The 10615-nt window shown below is 35.7% G+C and overlaps 1 long non-coding RNA gene across 1 annotated transcript; it reads right to left on the bottom strand.

Moving 5' to 3' along the window:
• Positions 1-1384: 1384 nt before the first annotated feature.
• LOC147515501 (uncharacterized) lies at positions 1385-9917 on the bottom strand. Its single transcript, XR_015210600.1, has 3 exons — positions 9402-9917; positions 4651-4819; positions 1385-1725 (listed from the first exon to the last, which is right to left on the bottom strand). It is a non-coding gene; the product is annotated as an uncharacterized LOC147515501 (long non-coding RNA).
• Positions 9918-10615: the final 698 nt, after the last annotated feature.

Raw genomic sequence — 10615 nt, 5'->3', positions numbered from 1 at the left:
CTTGGATCCTACAAGAAAAAGTACAAATCCATGCATCACATACTAATGTCGAGTCCTTTTAAGGAAATCCCCACTCCTATGTAAGGCTTTCAGTCTTAAGTGGCCAAGCAGGGGACAAAGAAGACATGGTACTACGGGCTGGACCTTCGTAGAAGTTCTAAATCATCTGCACTGCGGGCTGGACCATTGCAGAACTTCCGAGTCATCTCTCTATGTTCATTGTAAGCGACTGATGTAGCAACAAAAGAACCTCCAACTAGTCTAGTTATTAATTTGGTGCTTACTCACCTATTCTTGAGCCATACTGTGATATTTAGGTGTCTTATATTTGACTTACGCAGACTACGTTGCCACAAGGCTATGCTAGGACTTTCTCGTCTATAGTTGTTTGTGTGGTGCTCCAAGTTCAGCCCTTCACAAAGTAGTCTCTCCTTTTTCACCTATCTTCACCTATCAAGTGATTACTATGATAAACAGCCACCATGGAGATGACTATGTTCCTTTTTCTTCTGTTTGGTTCGATGTAAATTGGGGTTATTCATTTTACTTACTAAAGAGACTTAAAAGTTGGGTTAACTAGTATTACCCCCCCACTAGATGAGCCAATTAGGATTTCCCCCCCACTAGATGGGAAATTAGAGTCTCCCCCCTAAACACACGGTCAACTTGGTTTGACCATTAACTTTTAAGTCAAACAATTGAAAATTACACAAATGCCCTCATTATTTTCAAAAAGAAAATGTTCAATTTTAATTAGGTGGGGGCATTTAAGTCATTTTCAGTTATTTGACTTGAAAGTTAACGGTCTAACCAAGTTGACCGTGTATTTAGGGAGGAGACCCTAATTTGGGGGGGGGAATTGGCTCATCTAGTAGGGGGGTAACACTAGTTCACCCTTAAAAGTTTTGGAAATCCTTAAGGGTGCTTTGCTTCTATTTTGCTTCAATTTGCTTACGCCATGGATTAAAACTCCTTCAAGTGCTTTCCATCTATTATACTTCATATGCCAAGGCTTAGCTATCCTTGAAGATACTCCAATCATGATCATATATACATAAGGGTTAAAAATTCTATTCAAGAAGAAAATATATCCCGATGGCTAAAAGTCCCATCCCTAAAATATGATCATGATTGAGTTGGGGGGAGGAATCCCATCCCTAAAAAATATGATCATGATTGGAGTGGGGAATCCTAACTGGCTCATCTAGAGGGGGGTAACACTAGTTCACCCTTAAAAGTTTTGGAAATCCTTAAGGGTGCTTTGCTTCTATTTTGCTTCAATTTGCTTACGCCATGGATTAAAACTCCTTCAAGTGCTTTCCATCTATTATACTTCATATGCCAAGGCTTGGCTATCCTTGAAGATACTCCAATCATGATCATATATACATAAGGGTTAAATATTCTATTCAAGAAGAAAATATACCCCGATGGCTTAAGATATTGTGCTAAAAGTCCCATCCCTAAAATATGCACAAACTATCACTTTTGAACTGTTGCTTCACTTAAATATGCACAAACCATCTGAATAGACTTCCACACGAATGACTTAAAAGTCTCCATCAAGTTCTTCTATCAAGTTCTTGTTCTATGAAAAAGATAAGAAATTTTTTAATATGGTTTTGCATTGGAGGCCAAGTTTCCCCAATCTTATAAAATAAGGTCCTGAAGATTTCATATTCCTCGTCGGTAAAGCTTTTTTTCTTACGAAGATTACACCTTTGCCTGTAGACAATACACAATAAGATTTAAAACACAACATTACAAACTTTTGATAATTATTAGTGTACAAGTTAAAGTATACTTTCTTATTGTAGTCATCTTTTCTTACTCCAAAACCTTTTCTACAACAGCTACGTTTAGTTTTAAAAACTTTCAGTTGCTAAGCTATATAGCACTGGCAGTAATTTCTTGTCGTAGAAACACGGATGTCAGGTTTCACTTAATAGTTGCAAAAGTTGCAGGTTTCATTTAATTGTTGCGGAAGTAGATACTACAGTGGTGGTAATGAAACTACGCAATTGCAAAAATCCAAAGCTATTATAATGCTCCGAGACCATATATATTAGGCTTTGAAATATGAATACTTGACAATCTAGATTCTTTAGTTTTGTGTAAAAATTGAACTAGAAGGTTTTGACCATGAGAGAATACTACTATCTCGAATGAAACAAGATTGGACAAATCTTAGATTCTAAGATTACAAGAGCATTTTTGAATATATAGCTGCATTGCATAAAATTGCGTAAAGAACCAATTACAAAGGAAGCTAAGACAGATAAAAGCCTTATCCATGCTAATGGTATTGTACCCTCACAGTCATGTCACAGGGCATGATGTTCTCTTTTCAAAACTCATCTAGAAGATTCTCCTCGATAAGAAGCAAAAAACATTTGCAGCTTCAGAATCATCAATAGAGACCTACTGTCTCGAATCTAGATTGAAGTTTTATGTGATAATAATGGAAATTTATGTATCGTCCATAAATTTACAAGAATTTGAGTATGATAATTTATCTACCGTTACCCAATAAGCAAGCATACCAAAATGGTAGAAAATTAAAAACCCAATCAAAGTTGGCAAAGCCTTATCAATTTCACAAGGAGAAGCTTTTGCACAAGCTCAGAGAAGAAAACATCATTTGCCCTACGATACAACTGTGAGTATGATATCATTAGCATGGAAAGTTCATAAGGTTTTGCCAATCTTAACAGCCTTTGTAACTAGTTCTTCACACGGATCTAAAACTGAAGTACTTTTATGTAAAGAAACACTCTTTTAATCTGTAAACCGAAAACTCATCCGATTTTGCTTTGCTTCAGGTTGTAGTATCCTCACAGGGTCAAACATGTCATTTAAGTTATTCAATGATCAAGTATTCAAGTTTCAAAGCCTTGTCTATATCGTATTAAATCATTATAATAGTTTTGGTTATATGCACCTATTTACTTTCAGTACCAACTTTTACAGTATCAACAAATTCTACACCTATTTGGTTATAAGGAGATATTTTTTCTTTACCGATATACATATATATGAACTCTGTATTCCCAAGACCAGTGGGCATAAAAAACATGGCCTTCCCGTGGAGGGTTATAAACCCAATTCAAGTGTTACTCATACTCTTCAAAGAAAATCAATTATATAAGAGTCTCACTCATGTAATTCAAGACTAATAGTTTGTGCATATTTGACTGAAAAATTAACAGTTTCTGCATATTTGAGGGAACTAAGATGTGTCCATCAAAGATTCTTTGGTGATAAGAATTTAACCCTGTTCACATATCAGAACGATATTCCTAAGTCTTGGTATACAAAGCACAATAGATGCAAAGCACCCTAAAAGGGTTCTAAAAGTTGCACGTATAACACAAAATAGAAGCAAAGACCCTAAAGGATTTTGAAACCTTGGTATATATAAAACAAAATAGATGCCAAACACCTTAAAGACTTTAAATCCTTAGATTATCTCGAGTATATAAGACAAATAACCAAATAATAATAATAATAATAATAATTAGTCTTTTCTATGATGTGTACTCGATTAAAGATAACCATTTGAGAGGTAAATAACAAGAAGAGGATAATGTATTTACGTGGGCCTGAACTTTAGCACCACATAGAAAACTGACCTATAGAGTGTAGATTGATCAAACAAAATCTAGAATAAAAAAATAACCACAGGTTTAAGAAAAATGATTTTCGTAATACTGTGTCAAACAATAGATAACAGATATTAGTAGTTAAGTTAATTTACTCATATTCTTAAGATCTAATCGTTGGATTCTCTTAAATGTTGGATGTGATGTTCTAAGAATAAAAGTTTCAAGTCAATTGGATCATAGGATGTTTTTTTTTTACTATTATGAGAAAAGAAGAACTGTGCATAGTAGCATAAAAACTGATTAGAATTTGCAATCCTTTTGTTCTTGTGTCAATCTATGCAGTTAAATCGCTACTCGGTTGAAGAGCGAGTAGTGGGTAGGTCTACTCGGCCGGGGATTAATTGGCATTAATCGGGCGATTTTTTAGAACACTATATTTCCTTAGAAATATTTGTTAAATATATTTAACATTGAAATACCAACATAATGGAGCCGATTAAGAACCCAATCAATCAATAAACAATCAAAACACTCAGTCAACTAAAATAAATATGATTAAAGTGTAGAACTTTAAAGAATTGAGGGTTGATCGAATCGGCGAAATGTCGAGTTTGATGTTTAACAATGAAATAGTGAACACAATTACTCGGCTAATTGGGACTAATCGGCCGAGGTACTAGGGGAGTTTTTGAGTTTGATTGTGATTGGGGATTAAATTGTTACTCGGGTCAGCTAAGTAGCGAGTACTCAACGATTTAACTTCCCAGGTGTCAATTAAATAAATATTTCATCAATTAAATACATAGAGTTAGATTTAACATGTTTTCACTAATAGGGAAAGATTAACCTAAATGTGAATTTGTGCTTCAACACTTCATATGTGTGCGCACCAATTACACTAGGCAGCTAAGAGATGTTGGTGAGAACTCAAAATGACAATCAGTCGTATGGAAGATACAAGCTAATTTCCTAAAGAACTTTACTATCTCACATGCTAAAAATGTTTACTGAAATATCAACTTCAACAGATATAAAAATTTCTCACCTGTCATTGTCTTGCTCTCTCAGTTATGCTCATGGTATGATGGTATCCTCCAATCCACAGAACTCTTCAAGTGATCAAGACCAGGTACCTTTAGTGTTAGAGGACTGCATCTGTGAAACCTTTATATCAAAGACTTATCCTTGTCCCTTCCTTTCATACATTCGATCTCCTGTTACACAATACAGACATTCCTATAATTGGGGAAGGAAATCTGATGGTTTACTGACACAATACCATATTACCGATATTTTCAAAGACTGTTTAGCACAAGTAAAAATCTTGTTGAAAGGAAAATTGGTAGCGAAAACAAGTAAAACAAATATAACTGCACATGTTAACCCTAAGAGTTTGAATAGAGGATGTATTACGCGTCCATGCCACTCACATGCTTTCATAATTGGCATTCTTAATGTGCTGATCACACTACTGCTCCAAAAATTGAATGTGTTGATCGTTCATTGAGAACCTCAATTACAGGTTAAAGAGGTCAACAGAGCCAATAAAAAAATAAACTAAAAACTGAAATAAGCTATTCAGGAAAATTTTGAAGCAACTTCTCCTCGGGTTAAGCAGTAGCTATCAACTGTCCAACTATAATAAATTCGTAATATATCTGTCTAATTGTACTGTAGATTTGGAAGAACTATCTCATAATTTTCACCAAAAGCCAAAAGGTACATGACTACATGGTGATCACACTGCCCAGCAGATGTGCATACAACCTTCGCAGATGCCAATAAAACCTCTAGCTAGTGACACTTGCAAAAACCAGAGCTACTGTTTTAGCCGACACACCAGAAGTGAGGAGGTATCTTAACATTTACTTTTGGAGGCCGATAGAAGTACTTGACCTTTTCAGAAGCTAACCTTATCAAACCAAGACCTGACACCTTTTACAGTTCCTAATCCTATAAGAAAAAGCCGACAAAAAATAGTAATGCTAACTGTGGACAAAGACTTTTGCTATGGTGAGAGGTGGAATGCTCAAATCACTAAATGGAGGAGGAGCTAGGGCTTAGGCTTGGAGGGGAAGGGTGGGCTTGAGACAAGAGGAGGAAGAGAGAACTTGGAGAAGGAAACCAGGGGAGAGAAAAAATCTACCTAGGGTTTCCCCCAAGTGATGCTTTTATAGGGGTTGTTGTGGTCCTCTGGCTAATGTGTGGCAGCCAGAGGTGCTTCAATGTGTTGGCCTCTCATTGGCTAGTGCCAAAGGTCGATTAGTGAGCCAGTTGGCAACAACTCACTAAACAGACAACCTCTATCACAATCTCCTCTTGTCCGAATTAGTTTGCTAAAACCGCCAAAACGTATGTAGCTTTGCCAAGAGGAATCCTTTTGGCGCAATTGCGTTCTGGTAGCATTTAAACAAATTAGCTCTTGGTCTCCAAACCTTAAACTTAGGAACCCCCCATTTGCAGTTTTTAAAGTACATGGAAAGATATAATCCTACATACATTTAATATCTGACATACCTTATATGTGAGGATAGGCATCTTAATTGTTTCCTAATTTGTATGTTCCTAATCCGTATGTAATTATTCTTATAATGTATTGGGCTGAGTAAAGGCATTCTCTCTCAAACCCTAATTCCTCCACCTTCTTCTTCTCTTTTTCCAACTTCCATTCTCTCTTCTGAACTCTTCTTCTTTATTAGCTCAGCAGTATGTATCGATCTCTAGTCTAAACCAATAACATGGTATCGGAGCCACTAGGTATGGTTTAAAGATCCAAAACAGTATTCGATTATCGTGATCTCGACACATCTATATTAGTATTCTAGATCCAGCAGATTGTAGTATTCAAAAACACTTTTTTTTTGCAATCTATCAATCAGTACTATTTTTGGTGTTTTTCCTCTTTCAGTATTAGATTCAATTTCGCATTTCATTTGTCATACAAAGTATTCAAAGTTGTCTTTGATTCAAGAATGGCTGAAGAAACTGGAGCAAAGGGTACCTCTTCTAATGTTGGAGATTCCTCCAATAGTTCCAATGATCTTGTTAGTCCCAACTTATTCACTTTTGGGATGGCGTCAGTGAAGTTGGAAGGGGTTACCACAGTTACTAACTATCTTCAATGGGCTGAAGCCATCAAAGTCTTCCTTACCGGAAAAGGAAAACTTAAGTATCTAGTTGAAAAGCAACCTGCTGATACATCAAGTGGGTATGCAGATTGGGTAAAAGAAGACGCTCAGATTAAGACCTTGCTGTGGAATACTATGGAGAAGTCAGTTAGTAATACAGTGAGGTTTCCGGCTACACCTAAGGCTATTTGAGATTACCTTAATGAGTCATTTTCACAGTCCCAAAATTGTTCTCGTATTTATGACTTGTATGAGCAGATTTTTTATCTCAAGCAGGGCAAAAAGTCTTTAAGTGAAATATTATAATCAGTGTCAAAGTTTCTTTCTGGTTTACGACATGAATATGATCCCGTTCATTCTCAAATCCAGGCTGAATTGAAGCTTCCCACCCTAGCTGAAATGCATTCACGCCTTTCACGAGTTGTTGTATCAACTATTGGTAACAAAGTTGAGAAATCTGCTTTGTTCGTCCCTAACCTTTCCAATTCTGGTTGTGATGGAAATACTAACTTTCGTGGGCATGGAGGAAGAACACAAAGAAGTCGAGGTGTTGATTTTGAGCCATGTGAAAACTGTGGGCAGTCGAATCATGCCATTGATATTTGTTGGGTTCTTGTTGGAAGACCAAATCAGCATCACGCAAATCAAGTATCAGCAATTGAGAATAAAGACCAGGGAGACATGCTCCAGAAACTACAAAAAGATATGGCTAGCATGATGAAACGTATGCAAGCACTAGTCCCATCACCTTCTATACCTACTACCACATTGGCCAACTCAGGTAACACGTGTCTCCATACTAGTACTTCAGCTCCCTGGGTTATTGATTCAGAGGCCTCATATCCTATGACAAGTAACCCTGCTTTGTTCATAAGTATTCGGTATTTCAGTTTACCATTGTTCCTTGCATTAGCTAATGGTTCTAAAGCCAAAATTCTTGGTCAAGGAATCATTAAGCTTAATGATCAGTTACTGCTACCTTCCCGGTTCTTTTAGTTCAAGGTTTTCCATTTAATTTATTGTCAGTTCGTAGTCTCACCAGATCTCTGACCTGCTCAATCACTTTCTTTCCCTCGTACTGTGTCTTTCAAGATCTTCAGACACAGAGAACGATTGGTGGGGGGTACGAGCAGAGTGGTATTTATCACTTCCAAGATGAGCAGAATAAAGCACTTGCTACTGTTACACTAGTCCAATGGCATCATCGACTTGGACATTTACCATTGACATATTTACGAAGTTTAATTCCTAGTATTTCCAGTTCAAATAAACTACAGTGTGAAGTTTGTGAGTTAGCAAAACATCGCCGCGCTACTTTACCTCATATCGAGAATAAAAGTTGTAAACCGTTTTATCTAGTTCATTCAGATATTTGGTCCTTGTAGAACAGTTGGTTTATATGGAGATAAGTATATTGTTACCTTTATTGATGACTATTCTCGTATGTGTTGGGTATATGTCTTGAAAGATCGATCCGAGTTATTTTTAGTATTTAAATCCTTCTACTTCGAAATCACAAATCAGTATTCAGCCTCTTTGCACCTTTTTCGATTTGATAATGCTAGAGAGTATACAGCTGGCCCTTTTCACGATTTCCTTAATGAAAAATGACTCATCATCAATCTTGTGCTGATACTCAGCAAAATGGAGTAGTTGAACAAAAAAATCACCCTCTTTTAGAAGTTACTCAATGCTTGATGTTTCAATCCAATGTTCCCAAAATATATTGGGCAGATGTTGTTCTTACAACATGTTATCTAATAAATAAGATGCCTATCCTCACATATAAGGTATGTAGGATATTGAATATATGCATATACTTTAACATCAGTGATTTGGCTAAGGTGCCAGCTGAGCTTGTACATTTGGTTTTGCTTTGGCACTTCATGTGCCAGGAGGTAGCTTAGTTGGCAAAGTGCCCTTCCACTAGTGCCAAGTGGCCGCTTAGTTGGCGGGTTGGTTTAGCACCATCTACACTAACATCACATCCATGGTACCTATGTTGGTCATAATCAACCGCACCCCACCGACTATGCGTTGAGATAAACAAACTTATATCAAGTTCGAGACTTGTGAAGGTTCTGCATCTCAATGAGAAATCAATGGTGAATTTAATTATTACCTACATAGGGTATGTAGCTGTCACCATAATCAAATACAACAAAAATATGCCCACCCCTAGCCTCAATAGCCTTTACACCGCAATGTATCCTTTATATACTAGTTTCTGTGTTTAATATGCTTTCTGTTATACACAACAAGGTGGGTTTTAAGGAAAACCTCAAAGCAATATCTCATGATTACTCTAACAAGATTTCTTTCAACTTCCTGTAATGCACCGTCTGCACTATCCATGCATCAGATGTCCCTTTATAACTCAATAGACATGTAAAATTGCACTATCCATGTTCTTCTCTCTAAATAATAAAATCAATCACCAAGAGTTTCAATGTAATACAGGGGATATATTTCCCTACTACACCAACAGAACATATAAAATGTTTACTATTGCATGACAAAATGAAACATAAGATGTGTATTTCGCTATTTTAAATTAGAATCAATATAGACTATATGCTTATGAAAATAAAAAAAGGGAAACAACTATCAATAAAGATTCTTAAATAAAAAGGAGCACTATATACACATACACAGTCAATTTACTAACCCTGTTAACAACTCAAAGCAGCCCGCAGGTGGTATAGCATGAGCCACTAGGAACACCATCCATTACCTCACCATTCAATTTAGAAGCTGGAACACGATGAGAGAACCGCAACAGCTCCTTCCGTGAAAACTGTTGAGTCCTTTCCGGTCCTCTTGAACACCAATAATACAAGTAGATAAATCCGATACCACTTGAACAATTTCATATTCAATTAACATCCCATTTTTTATAAACAGCCCAAACCTCACCCTTCTTAGGAAAAATATGATAGAAAGATCCTCTGATTGTAAGCGACGACATCACTCATCTTATGATTATTAATAATAATAATGGGCCCATCCCTTTTCTCTTCTTGTTTTTCCAAGGGCAGCACTCGGCTTGTTTTAATAACCATTCAAATGTTGTGGTCTAATTGTTTGCACAAGTTTGTAACTATTGATGCATAGGACTTTGGTACTCGGAAATGAGAAAGTCTACCCAACTTTTCCTCCAACTGCTTCTTATTAAGTTTTTCTTTTTTCTTCCTTCTTCCTTCTTTTTTACCCCTATTCACGTCATCAATCTTTACTTATAATTTCGGCTTAAGGACAAACCGGCCTGAAATCATCCTATGTAAATTTGTATTTAGATATGACAAAATAAAATTACACAGTTTTCTTAACCTATTTAAATTTAAATTTTCATATGAAATTTTTTTTTATAGGAAAATTTAAATTTACATGCATAGTATTTTACATATTAAAATTAAAATTTACATATGTAAATTTAAGTCTTCATATGAAAATGTAAATTTACATATGACAATATAAAATTACACAATCTTCTTAACCTATTTAAATTTAATTTTACATATATTCTGTGAGGGAAATTTTCAAACCCAAAAGTTACTATGTAAATTTAAGTTTTTATAACTCCAATGACTATGCAAATATAGTTTTACACTAGATTTTGGACCCGGGCATACGTCCGGGATCTATTAAATATTTTGTATGCTGAAAAGGCTTTATAAAATGTCTCACACAAATTTTCGAATAAGAATATATTTTTATTGAAAATAAATCAAAATACGTTAATAACCAACGATTATGGTGCATAAGTACTTGGAAACTAAGGGATCAAATTGAGATAGCATATTCACTTTCCAAGTATTTATGCACCATAATCGCTTCTCATTAATGTATTTCGGTTTATTTTCAATAAAAATATATTATGAT

Source organism: Coptis chinensis, chromosome 2, assembly GCF_015680905.1.
Source record: "Coptis chinensis isolate HL-2020 chromosome 2, ASM1568090v1, whole genome shotgun sequence".
Classification (NCBI taxonomy): Eukaryota; Viridiplantae; Streptophyta; class Magnoliopsida; order Ranunculales; family Ranunculaceae; genus Coptis; species Coptis chinensis.
This window is presented reverse-complemented; position numbering and strand designations above follow the sequence as displayed.